A 14120-nucleotide genomic window follows, 5' to 3' on the forward strand; every position below is an offset into this window, starting at 1 on the left:
TTTTTGAGATCCAACTGTTTTTTTTTTTAGTTACACATAAGTAAACGTATGCATTGCTTTTTTAATGGGGAGTGTAATATTCAGCAATATTTGACAACTGGAAGAGATTAGGCAAAGTTGCATGTCAGTTGCCAAGGTAATTTACCCACAATCCATTAAGCAGAAGGAGGGAAATCCAAGTACTGAGATCCAGTACAGAGAAGAAAAGATAAAGGGATGAATATAAAGTCAAATAACGAGTGTAAGGGTCAGAAAAAAAAAAAAATCTTAAAATGTAATACTCCAGCTTCAAAATGTCAATAAGACCGCATCATTTAAGGGTTTTGTGGTGGGGGGGGGGGGGGGGGGGGGGGGGGGCTTGCAAGTATAATAAAATGAACATTATCCTTGTGGGTGAACAGGACAGATTCAGTAGAGGAGAGATGGATTCTGAGAATGGCAACAATTTTGCTTCAAAAGAACAGAAGGTTCCAACAGTAAAATGATGTTATATGCAGCCCTTCAAAAAAAACAAACAAACACTGAACTAATGCTTTCCTATTACAGTTCAACACCATTTTCTCTAGTTTACACACCCTGTGCAGTGTTTTGCTGTCTAAGTCCCTTTAGTGCCCAAACAGTATAGGATGCGACAATACAAATAAATATATCTAATAAATCACAGCCAAACCACTTCATAAAACATACATACATTCTACTCAAGTTTTTGACCTATGGTAACCTATGCAGACTTCCTCCAATTAACCACTGCAGTTTACCCTCATGACCTATTTCCGGGTGCAGTCCATTGCACAACGATACACAATTTGTGTCTGACAGACAGTGATCAAAGTCCATATCAGGCATGGGGCAGTTGATTCCCTCATTCAATAGACGACTGGTACAGTTACATAACCTGCACATGAGCTAGAATGACCCCCTAAGTCAATTTGTGCTGCAGCAATCCCCTTTTCAAGGATTTGTAAAGTAAACCATAATTGCAAATATGTCTGATACCATCATAGCCTATAAAATGTAAGCAGTGCATCGCCCAAAAATGTACTATAGATTGTGGAGAATTAGTGGTAAGTAGCAGAGAGGGAGAACAACTAAATTGTAAATATGTGTATCAGAGGAGAAGATTTGATACCTCCTAACAGTGAGAAAAGTTTGAAGTGATTTATTTGGTGTAAGCGTTAAAGAAAAACAATAGCTACAAAATTGTTTCCTTGGTCAGTGTCAATTGCTATTTGGGGATAGGTTTCCTTCTGTCCACTCCCTTTCGATTTTAAAATCTTTCCAGCCCAGGGACTCCCCTGCTGAAGCCTCCTGCTCCGCCTCTGGTGATGTCAGCATCCAAGCTGAAATCAACTGTGATCTCCAATCCATTGCTTCTCATGGAAAAGCAATGGATTGGAGATGCACATGCACAGACAAATGCACTCCTCCAATCACATGGAGTTATATTCGGTCTAGAGGAGGAAGCACCTCTAGTGGCTGTAAGGAAGGGAGCCACCACACGTGGATTTAACCATGAAATGCAAATATTGCAGTTTGTAAAATGACACAACCAATGTATCCAAACCACTTCATTAATTTTCTCATTCATCACACACAGCATGAGAAGCATTGGATAGGCAGAGCGCAGCGAGTATCGCACACATGCCGTTGCTTTCCAATGCTTGTCTATCCATCCACCATGATGATCTCAGAGGAAACAACGTGGGCTGCAGCAAAAAGACAGTATCAGCGCTGAATTGCAGGTTAAGTTTTATTCTTGGTGTTTTCTTAGCTTTATTTTTCTAATTTTAAAAAGGGAGTACCCATAACGCATACAGCAATACAAAGATAAAAGATATGTTTATTTTTCACCTTGTGCTCCTTCAGAATACAAGATCCGTAGTAAGGGAATGAATCATGTCTGTGTAACTGCTCGTCGATGACATCACAGAAGATTTTTGTTCAGCTGTGAGAAAATGCCTTGCGAATTTCAGACAAAATACTGTTCTACTCACTCTGTAAACACATTGGGCTTTCAATTCTGCTCTATAGGGAAAGTACACTGAAAGACACCATTTGTCTACACAGAATGAGAGCCACAAAGAGCCTGTGACTGCAAGAGAGGCATACAGAAAGCCAAATAGAGATTCATAAAGGTTTATAAGGCAAGCTTTCTATTTCTCAAAAAGCATAATGGAGTCGAACAGACACACAAAGAAAGACACCGGTATTCAAGATATAGGATTTGTAAGAGGTATGTCTGGCATGCACATATAAGAATGCAATAGTCTCTGGTGGGTGCATCTCCCCGAGGGCCTGTAATTTTATCTTAGTCCAAGCAGTGTTCAGACAATTAGGAAGCAAACTAAAAGATTATATTAATATTATATTAACTATCTCAGCCTCCTGATGTCGTTGCGTTGCAACGACCCAGTCTACGCAGCTTGAATCTTAGTCTGCTTCTAATATCTGACATTTGCTCCACCTCCAGCAAATCAGCCTTTATTTAAAGAGACACTGTAGGCACCCAGACCACTTCAGCTAGTTGTAGTGGTCTGGGTGCTGTGTCCCTTGCCATTGTAAAGAACACTGGTGAGACCTCATTTGTAGAATTGAACGCAGTACTGGAGACCGTATCTCCAGAAGGATATTGATACTTTGGAGAGAGTTTAGAGAAGGGCTACTAAACTGGTTCATGGATTACCAGATAAAACTTACAAGGAAAGGTTAAAGGATCTCAACATGTATAGCTTAGAGGAAAGACAGGGGGGATATGATAGAAACATTTAAATACATAAAGAGAATCACACAGTACAACTTTGTATTCCTGGCACTACAGCATCCCTTTTAGTCTTCTCTGAACTCTCTCTTTATACGAGATGTTGCCGAAACACAGACCATGCAGCTCCACCAAGAGCTTACTCGGTTTCACTAAACAGTGTCCTGGGCTATATGTAGACAGATAGCACCTGCAGTATAGCTGCTGGCTCCCTTCCTAAGCAATGAGTTGGATTTCTCTTGGTGATAAACTACTTATTCCATAAAGCTCTGCTAGACAGTGGGTTACAGAATGATAGATTCCTTCTAGTGCAAAAGCGGGTCTGACTGCAGGAAGAGGGTGCCAGGTGCATGCTGGTGTGTGTGTGTTCTAATCACAAGAGATAAAATTATGTTAATGAGAATATCTTAAATGTGAACCAATGTAAGCACATCCTGGTCACAATCAAAATCTCGGTTTAATGTGAAAGAATTATTTAAAAGTGGGTTGCTTGCAAAATACCATAATATACCCAAGCTCTACCAACAAAGAAATGTTGAATTCCATTAGCAGGGATACTTTACTCTGGCAAGTTAGTAACAATTATCCCACAGACCGCAGGACTGGATTCAATTAGGAAATATACATTTTTCTAGTAGCTGAATTATAAATTACCACATAGAACTAAATAAGAAACCGTCTACATAGTTACAAGCAACAAATCGTGTCTGTCAGCTCCCTGGGAAACGTTGCTTTACCCAGTGGGTAAAGGGCCCGCTGTCATCTCCCTGGGAAACTTTGCTTCACCCAGTGGGTAAAGGGCCCGCTGTCAGCTCCATGCAAAACTATGCTTCACCCAGTGGGTAAAGGGCAGCTTTCAGCTCCCTGGGAAACTTTGCTTCACCCAGTGGGTATAGGGCCCGCTGTCAGCTCCCTGGGAAACTTTGCTTCACCCAGTGGGTATAGTGCCCGCTGTCAGCTCCCTGGGAAACTTTGCTTCACCCAGTGGGTAAAGGGCAACTTTCAGCTCCCTGGGAAACTTTGCTTCACCCAGTGGGTAAAGGGCCGCTGTCAGCTCCCTGGGAAACTTTGCTTCACCCAGTGGGTAAAGGGCCCGCTGTCAGCTCCCTGGGAAACTTTGCTTCACCCAGTGGGTAAAGGGCCCGCTGTCATCTCCCTGGGAAACTTTGCTTCACCCAGTGGGTAACGGGCCCGCTGTCAGCTCCATGCAAAACTATGCTTCACCCAGTGGGTAAAGGGCAGCTTTCAGCTCCCTGGGAAACTTTGCTTCACCCAGTGGGTAAAGGGCCCGCTGTCAGCTCCCTGGGAAACTTTGCTTCACCCAGTGGGTAAAGAGCCCGCTGTCAGCTCCCTGGGAAACTTTGCTTCACCCAGTGGGGATACGGCCCGCTGTCAGCTCCCTGGGAAACTTTGCTTCACCCAGTGGGTATAGGGCCCGCTGTCAGCTCCCTGGGAAACTTTGCTTCACCCAGTGGGGATACGGCCCGCTGTCAGCTCCCTGGGAAACTTTGCTTCACCCAGTGGGGATCCGGCCCGCTGTCAGCTCCCTGGGAAACTTTGCTTCACCCAGTGGGTATAGGGCTCCCTGTGGGAATGTCTCTCCTACTGTATACGGGGCTGCACAGATAAGTACAATAAATCTAAATTTTGACATCACATGCAAAAAGACTATCAGCGCTGAATTGCAGGTTAAGTTTTATTCTTGATATTTTCTTAGCTTTATTTTTCTAATTTTAAAAGGGAGTACCCATAATGCATACAACAATACCTCTTCCCAATGAGCACCTGCAGCTTGCTGGAAAAGAAGTTACAGTTCATACTGAAAATGTTCTTTGTAAAGCCAAATTGAGAAAATACCCTCACTGCCAAAAAAAAAAAACACAAAAAAAAACAAAAACAAAAAAACACCACACAATAACTGTATACAAATTAAGCTCATGAAGGTTGATGATACAATCATGTAGTGAAGTTCTAATTCTCTATCTGCAAGTAACAATGAATGTGACATACCAGTTTAACCCCCCGGTGTCGTTACATGTAAAAATATTACTGTAAGCGCTACAATTGACAAATGAACTGTTTTCCCAATAACGTTTCAACATGCTTATGGCAGCATATATAGACTCTATTGGATTCTTTGAAGACCGAATTCCATCTTGTTGGATAAGAGCTCAATACCACAAGGCAACCCTTTTCATGTACTGCCCATCAGCAAAGACGTGACAGGAGTTCAGAAAAACATGGTGGATCGAGAAGAGCTAACTGTAATTTTCTGAAGGGAATACAAAAAAGTACCAGATTATACACTTATGCAAAAATTATTTTGGTGTGGTTTGCCCAAATCCAATGGTTTTTACACCTGAACGAGTCAGGTAAATCCTGTAAGGATCAATTGGTTCAGCTGTGGGTTAAAAAGGCATTTGACTTGGAGGACCCATGACAAACTAATTTCTGATAGATAGCATTAGTCTGGAATGTGAAAGTTGTTCTCTACTAATAAATGTCTAAACCAGATAAATTGTGTAATGATAATCAGGCCATCAACCCTTTATGACCCTCCAAAAAAAAAAAAAAAAAAAAAAAAAAAAAGGTTCTATTCTGTATAGATCCCCATCATTGAAGTGAATGATGGTAAACTATTGAACAGACAATCAGAAGCAAAAATCCATCCCAAACCGAAAATACTTATACAGGGGCAATCAGCAGCAGTATGGCAATAACCTAGACTGGCAAGATCTTGCTGCTGAAGTGCAGCAGTAGTGTACAGGAGTGCAACAAAAAGTTTAATCAACTATTGTGATCAATTTAACCATTAAATCTGCACAGTCCATATGCCTGGTGGACATGTGACACAATGCAAATTTCTGACCGCTAGAGGGTTAAACCACTGAAAGTCTAAAGCAGGAACAGCCAAGCATAATCTGCTATCTATTGGACAACTATAATTCCAGTTACCCTCTGACATAATTTGGAAGACTAATGGCTGCAGACGAAAATTGCCAGCTGAAGTTCAGCAACATCCAGGTAACTGTTAAAGGGACACTATAGTCACCAAAACAACTACAGCTTAATGCAGTTCCTCTGGAGTCTACAGCATGTCTAGGAAAGCTTTTTAATGTAAACACTGCCTTTTCATAGAATATTTACATTACTACCTAGGAACACATCTAGTGGTGCTTCCTGGATCAGTGCTGCATATAACTTTGTTATATGCATTTCTCCTATGCCTGACAAACGTGACAAAAGGGTGGAGCTTAAGGGAAGCTCCACCTCCTTTATCCAGCTAACAAAGGAGGAAACTTTCCTTAAGCTCCACCTTTTGTCAAGATTACCAAATGTAGAAAAAAATATATAAGACAAAATAGTGACTACTAGATCAGAAATAAAGAGAGAAAAGAAAAAATAACAAGAGAAGAGGAAACAATAGGAGAAAGGAACATTTGAGGTGACAGAGCCACTTGTGGTATGCTGACAGAAGTTAATTCATTTTTGGGGGGGGGGGGAGGCAGGGGGTGGGGTCTATCCTGCAATTCTGAATCAACTCACTGATCAGTTAGCAAATCAGTCTTTTAGCAACTTTGCACATATTCAAACTTTATTATTTCCTTATTGCACAACAAAATGTCGAGTGTGTGCACCTCTTCCCAATGAGCACCTGCAGCTTGCCGGAAAAGAAGTTACAGTTCATACTGTAAAACACGTCCAAACAACAATTAGGGAATTAAAAACAGGGGAAATGAAACACGAGGGCTGACGTTTTAGAGTTTAAAATATGAGATGCTGACAGAGGGGGAACTAATGTGACTGAGACATTTTGTTTTCTGATGTCCAATGCTGCTTACATCAACATATATTTACAAACTGGGTCTATTGTTTAGTGGTGTTTAATATGCATTTAAACATTTTTTCTTGTTGACAGAATGCTACGGAGTGTGCTTCCCCACTTTCTTAGAATGCCTTGTGTAATGCTTTGCAATAAGAATAAGGGAACAGGTCTTTGCTGATTATGCTTGTTGGTTGACCCTTGTGTTCCAAGTAGGTCCTTCAATACACTGAATCAATAACACAGGCAGAACACTCTCACACAAAATGTAGAATCTAGCACTAACAGGGATAGCCACTAAGAGTGAGAATTGCAGGGAATTCAAAATGAATTTCAAGCTTATTCCAAATTAATGGACAAGTAGCCGAATTGAAAGCATGGCGGACTAGGAGAATGTTTCCAGTTCAGCTATTTGACATTAAACCTTGAATTCCCTGCAATTCTCATTTTAGTTAAGAACCCTGTAAATAAAATAAATTTCCCTAAATTAAATCCCAAAGGATTATGAGATTTTCATAAATAGTGAACTGTATGTGACGGCTAGGATTAGTGAGCAGAATGGCTTAAAGGATTACTCCAACCACTGTAGTGGTTATGATGCCAGGTGTACCCTTGCCCCATTTCTTACCTGGGTCCTAGTTTAGCGTAGATGGTACTCTATGTCCAATGACAGGCATCCAGCTTCTGCAGTTGATCCCACTTGCCATTCATTGGCCGAGAGCATAAGCTGACCTCTTTCTGCCATCAATTTAACTCTTTGCACAGAATTGACATTAGCCAGCCCAGAGCTCTTGTTATGAGCAGGCTAATGATGCTACTTGCGGTAAAGTTATGACGTAGCCATGGTCTTGGAGTAACCCCTTAAGAATCTACATGCAGGAATACAATGCAGTGACATCCTAACAGGTACTTCTTCCTAAAAATACACATACCAAATGACAGATCCCAGATCATCAGAGTGGAAATGACAGCCTAATGGAAAAATCACTGAAGCAGTTGTATAAAAGTAAATAAATTAATTGTGAAATCTACCTAATGGGACACTGTAGAATGAATCGGTAATATTGGTAAAACAAGGTTGACAAATTTGCTTTGATTCTATGAGCCAGGGTTTGGATTTTTATATGAACTAACAAAGCTTTATATTTAAACAACAAAAAATATAATTCTAAATGGAACACTATAGTCATCAGCACCACTACAGATTAATGTTCTAATGTCTATAGCCTGTCCCTGCAGGTATTTCAATATAAACGCTGCCTTTTCATATAAAAGGCAGTGTTTACATTGCTGCCTAGTAATACCTCTAGTGGCACTCGCTCAGATGGCCACTGAAGGTGCCTCATATCTTAACTGAACGTACCCCATAAACATGTATTGATTCAAGGCATCTCTATGAGTAAATGATGATTGGTGCAACATTGTGAGCATGTGCAGTAGCCTCCCAATGCTTTCCTATGTTAAAGTATTGGAGTGGCTGAAATCATCAAGCTTGATTATCTACAATACGACAATACCAGTACAGCATTGTAAAAAAAAAAAAAAAAAGGAAAAGCCCCTTTCTCATGCGATCGGATGGACGCCAGTTACCTAAACAGACACGCGCGCACACATTGACAGACACAGACACACACAATGACAGGGACGGAACCAAAAGCCACCCTCTATGAGAAGATGCATTAAATCAATGCATCTCTATGAATAAAGTTCAGTGTCTCCATGGAGAGGGTGGAGACAATGTCAGTGCTGGATAGTGTACAGCACTGCCCCAGAAAGCACCTCTAGTAGCCAACTGAGGAGTGGCCACTGGAGGGGTCACTAGACTAATGTAAACACTGCCTTTTCTTCGAAAAGACATTGTTTACTGCAAAAAGCCTGCAGGGACTGCCTATACTCACCAGAACAACTACATTAAACTACAACAACTACACTTACTTCACTGCACAGTCTGTTTAATTAAGAATTTCTTATTTTCTGCTCTGTTAATAGCTTGCTAGACCCTGCAGGAGCCTCCTGTATGTAATTAAAGTTCAAGTTACAGAGCAGGAGATTAAAAAATAATAATAATAATAATAATAATAATAAACAAAAAACCTTTTAAAGTAAGTTACATCTTATTAAAAATTAAACCATAATTTTTATCCTGCAGGCTGTGTCAGACACAGCCAGGGGAGGTGTGGCCGGGGCTGCATAAACAGAAACAAAAGTCATTTAACTCCTAAATGGAAGAGAATTAAGCAATGAGACTGCAGGGGCGTGATCTATACACCAAAACTGCTTAATTAGGCTATAAAGTTGTTTTGGTGACTAAAGTATCCCTTTAAGGTTAAGGAAGCACTTTTCTAGTCTGAAGTAAAATGAATGAATTAAGGGATTTTTTAAAGAGCTGAATAAAATATATTGTAGATACTCTGTTGTTTTTACCACAAAACTAAACACCAGCTGAACTGTAGGGTAAATACGGATGAAATACCCAATTTTACCTTTTGTAAATAGTCAAATAGCTAAGGTTTGGTTGAAACAGCTATATTTGGACAACTAAAAGCCATACGGCCACTGGTCAGCCTCATAATATTCCACGTTCTTCAATCTGAGAGTCCATCAGCATTATCATACCAGCCTCTCTCCAAGCAATTCAGTATTAAAAATATCCTCTCTGCCTCATAAATTTACCCTTTTGAATCCCTTAGAGAACATAGGCCAGGTAACAGATAATCATGCCCCAAACCAAGTTCACTTTATCTTAGTCGGGGCAAACACATCATAACTTCACAGCCATGACAAGCCTTCCACTTCCACTTGTCATGAAACGCTTGCTAAACATTTCTCACAAATATTTCCTGTTGGTACAAAGTCATGGCTGGGTGACTATTCAATAAAATGTTTAAATGACTGGTAATGCAAGTACAATTCAAGGGAAGTTATGCCTTTTCCCTGATGACACATACATTTGTGACAAAGCTTACTTACCAAGAATAGCAAGTCAAATGATTAAAAAAATGCAGTGGTGTTAAAAATCTGAAGTATAACAAAACAAACAAAAAAAGTTTTAGAAAATTATAATTTTGGACTCAAATGTGGACTTAACATGACTTTATCTACTACATGTTTTTTGTTTTTTTTGCCAAGACACACTTGAGGCATAACTATTATTTAAAGCCAAACTACAGAATGCTTGACTGTACATAGACTACAATAGTTAAACCAAAATTTGTACTTAAACCTTGATCAGTTAAGGGTTAATTCTCATTTGAAACATTTAGGGTTATGTAAAATAAAATGTTCTGAAAGTGAAGCAGGCTCCAATGGTTTCCATGGAAACTGCTTCACTTTTAGTACTTTAGAGCAAGACATTAATGTATAACTCTTACAGTGTTCAGTTCTGGGGGCTGTGGGTTTAATTGGTCATGGATCATATAGTGACAGTAAAAATAAGGGGCAATTAAATGATCTTGTCTAACGAACAAATAAGAAATTACCAGGAAATGCTTCATAACATTAGCATGTGCACCAGGAAAGACAAGAAAACCGTTCTAATGTGCTAAGATACTAAAACAAATCAAGGAGGAAACATTTTCAGGGGTTTTATAAAACGGCTGAGGACTGAATGTTATCGTTTGTCATTCATTACACCAGCACCAAAGTTTATGTTTTTGTAGTACTGGCAACTCCATGAATCCTTTCAGTCACAAATTCCATGGATCATTTCATGTTGGAATAGGAATCTTAAAGAACATAATAATATGATGGCACAGACTGCCATTGGTCCCTAAGGGGTTAAATAAATACTTCTGTGCCTGAAATAACCTTTCAGTGGAAGTAGCAACATAACAGGTTAAAGGAATTGCCAAATACTTCAGATACGCACACAATAGTTATGCTAAATGGCCATTTTTTTAAACCAGCCATAATAATATATATTTTTCTTTAGCTACCTCATACCCTGACCTTTCAGTACACAGAGTTTGTTATATTTATCTATATAAAAAAATAATAATGTGGTATGTAAATTGATTAATGCAAATCTATGAAACATTTAGCACAATTGGCTACCCACTCTGCAACTTCTTATTCCTGTGAGGAATACCATGTATCTTTACTTATACCTGTTACTTTCCCCCTCCCCCCCCCCCCCCCCCCCCCCCTTCTGGCACATTAGCTGCCTGGTAACATAATCGTATGCCTTTGATTGCCAATGCCTTGCCACCTATCTGCAGTCATCAGACAATATATATTTTCTCATACTCCTTCCAAGAACACCCCATCCTCACACTTTTGACTGTTTTACTTTCGCCTACATTGTTCTCACTGTCTGTATCGTGCTAAACAACACGGTCCACATTCAGGTCTAGCCTGCTTCCTATTAACCCCTTAAGGACCAAACTTCTGGAATAAAAGGGAATCTTGACATGTCACACATGTCATGTGTCCTTAAGGGGTTAAGCTAGCTGTCACTATCCTCATAGCAGTATGCGGTAATTTGGGAAGATTTCTCCTTGTACACCTGCAACTCCCTAACTTTCTCTCCTCTTGTCTCTGACATTTTTAACATTCACTTGTTATCTCCTCTCCTGACCTTTTATTCCTACTGCTCATTGCCCAGCTACATATCTGCAAACTCTCTCTTATCTATTTCTTTAAAACCTTCCTAGATTTATTATATCCAGAATCCTATAATCTTACCTGGTCTCTTTGAAATATATTATGCCTTGACCTTGTACTAGATACACTCACTACTAAGCTTGCCAATAATCAAACAATTTTACTAGACACCCCATTTCATGATGTAGGTAGTAGGCAGTAGGCAGCACATAAAGAGTACTGCCCTGGTGCACACAGACTTTATTTGCTTCACTATTTCTCATGGCGGAATGCCTTGCAAGGCTGGGATTATACATACTGTTTATCTACACACACAGGTGCTCAGTGAAACATGCTGGATCTGGAAGCCCTAACATCCATTCCTAATGACCCAGTCTGTCACCCATGCCTCCCTCTGTTAACCACATGCTCCAATCTGTCACCCTAGATCCCAGTCGGTCACTGCAGGTGCCTCTCTGTCACCCCTTGCCCCTCTCTCTGTTTACCTTATGTCCTAATCTGTCACCACAGGTACCTGTAATCCCATGTCCCTCTCTCTGTTTACTGTATGTCCTAATCTGTCACCACAGGTACCTGTAATCCCATGCCCCTCTCTCTGTTTACTGTATGTCCTAATATGTCACCACAGGTTCCACTCTGTCACCCCAGGCCCCTCTCTGTCACTCCATGCTCCCCATGCCCATTTCTGTCACTCCATACCCCACTCTGTCACTCCATACCCCACTCTGTCACTCCATACCCCACTCTGTCACTCCATACCCCACTCTGTCACTCCATACCCCACTCTGTCACTCCATACCCCACTCTGTCACTCCATACCCCACTCTGTCACTCCATACCCCACTCTGTCACTCCATACCCCACTCTGTCACTCCATACCCCACTCTGTCACTCCATACCCCACTCTGTCACTCCATACCCCACTCTGTCACTCCATGCCCCCTCTCTGTCACCCCATGCCCCTCTCTGTCACCCCATGCCCCTCTCTGTCACCCCATGCCCCTCTCTGTCACCCCATGCCCCTCTCTGTCGCCCCCATGTCCTAATCTGTCACCCGTCTCCTACATCCCAGACTCTCCTTCCCCCACAGGAGCCCACACTGAGGCCTCCCCTCTGCCATGACATACACAGCCCTCCCTCACCTGACCCATTGTTTTTATGCGCGACCCCCAGCCCCCCAGCCGCTCCCCAGCCCGTGTTATTACCTATGCTGGTTCCCCGGGCGCCTTCCCTGCGTATCCTCCTCCACAAAACTCTTCGCTACAACAACTTCGACCCTCTCTTCCGGGAACGCACGCGTCACTTCCGGCACTGACCCCGCCCCCGGGCACGGGTCTTTGAGTTCCCAGGCTCTAGCAGCCAATCAGGAATTACCAGGGCATTGACCCCGCTGGAGTAAAAAAAAGAGGCGGGAGTTCTAGGGGGGGCGGATCCAGCACGCGCAGCTGACAGCCACCGCAGCCAATAAACAATCTGGACAGGGTAGGTAGGCGGGTTCCCATGGCTTACTGACAGGGCTTCCAGCCAATGAGACTTCTTGTAGGCGGAGTTCCCTGCACTTGTCCTCTCAGCCTGGCTGTAAACTGCGTCACTAGTGATTTGGCTGCCCGTGTGTGCAGTGTGTGTGCAGTGTGTGTGCAGTGTGTGTGCAGTGTGTGTGCAGTGTGTGGTTATCACTGTTATAGTGACATAGATATAGGACAGGTGTGAACTCTGTAATCCTGTCAGAGAGACTGTCAGGGTTATTCACTAAGCCAGGATGTGACCTGAGAATTGTATTTTAGGTCCAAAGTGAAGTAATAAATGTCCCCAGTTATTTTCACACCAGGAATTTTGTGTAAAATGCTTTTTGTTCATTTCCTTCCTTAAGGGAGAAATCCAGCCTACCTACCTACCTTGGCAGGGGTCCTCAAACTGTGGCCCTCCAGATGTTGCTGAGCTACAACTCCCATGATTCTCTGGCTATCTATGTAATTTAAAGAATCATGGGAGTTGTAGTTCAGCCACAGTTTGAGGACCTCTGCCCTACGGGGTAGATAGTGGGAGCTGCTGGATTCTCTGTGCTCTTCTCAGAGGGTTCGCACCCAGAGCCCAGCTCACATCACTGCCCGCTGTGCAAGGGAGCTGTGCAGGAAGAGTACAGAAAGTACATTGCTCCATCACCACCGTTGCGACCACCACCAGGTATATTTGGGCAGAGTCGGTAACCCATAATTGGGTAGACAGGTGCCTTCCCTGCCAATGTGCGAGTGTCAGGATCACTGACCTCTCCTCTGATTCCACCTGCATTCTCTGCGACGCTGAACGCTCGCAAGTCGCAGGGTTTTCAGGGAATTTGAGTCCTAATGGCATATTCGGATCAAATGCGGCACAAAAAAATTATGTTTACAAATATGCTAATAAGGTTCATTCACTTATGACGTGGACCAATAGAAAGTAAGCTATACCTATATTTACTAACCTCTTCCATTCCTTCTTGCACTGTTGTGGTTCTTGTAGCCCAAGAGTGCATTCCCTGTATCTCCTGTTTCTGGTTTCTGATTTTGTCCATTTACTCGATTCTTCTGATCGCTGGTATCCTTTGACCTTGGCTTGTTATAATGTTTATCCGTATCTCTCCTGTCCTTGACCTCGGCATTCTCTCTGACTTCTCTACTGTTAGCCCAGCCACTCTAAGGACCGGTATGCTGAATTTCTTTTTATTGTGTTATAGTGTGCATGTTTAGGTTCCACGCCGAGCCAGACATATGTCCTCGTGGAACCTGTAGACGTAGCGGAACAGAGGGTAAAGTGTGGTGCAAGGATGGATGACTTTGATCACCATAACGATCAATTCGGCCAAGCCTTGCAAACTATTCTGGCACGTATGGCTCATCTATAGATGGAGGCTCAAGGTTAAATTCATACTAAGAAAAAAAAAACCTTTGTAAGTCTCCC

At 42.0% G+C, this 14120-nt stretch overlaps 1 protein-coding gene across 1 annotated transcript in view; it reads right to left on the minus strand.

The window, feature by feature from the left end:
• Nucleotides 1-12487, minus strand: part of NR1H2 (nuclear receptor subfamily 1 group H member 2) — a 37535-nt gene extending 25048 nt beyond the window's left edge. The window contains exon 1 of the mRNA XM_063436702.1: nucleotides 12389-12487. The gene's annotated coding sequence lies outside the window, so the exon portion shown is untranslated. The remainder of the gene's footprint in view (nucleotides 1-12388) is intronic.
• Nucleotides 12488-14120: the final 1633 nt, after the last annotated feature.

This window comes from Pelobates fuscus, chromosome 11, assembly GCF_036172605.1.
Source record: "Pelobates fuscus isolate aPelFus1 chromosome 11, aPelFus1.pri, whole genome shotgun sequence".
In the NCBI taxonomy this organism is placed as follows: Eukaryota; Metazoa; Chordata; class Amphibia; order Anura; family Pelobatidae; genus Pelobates; species Pelobates fuscus.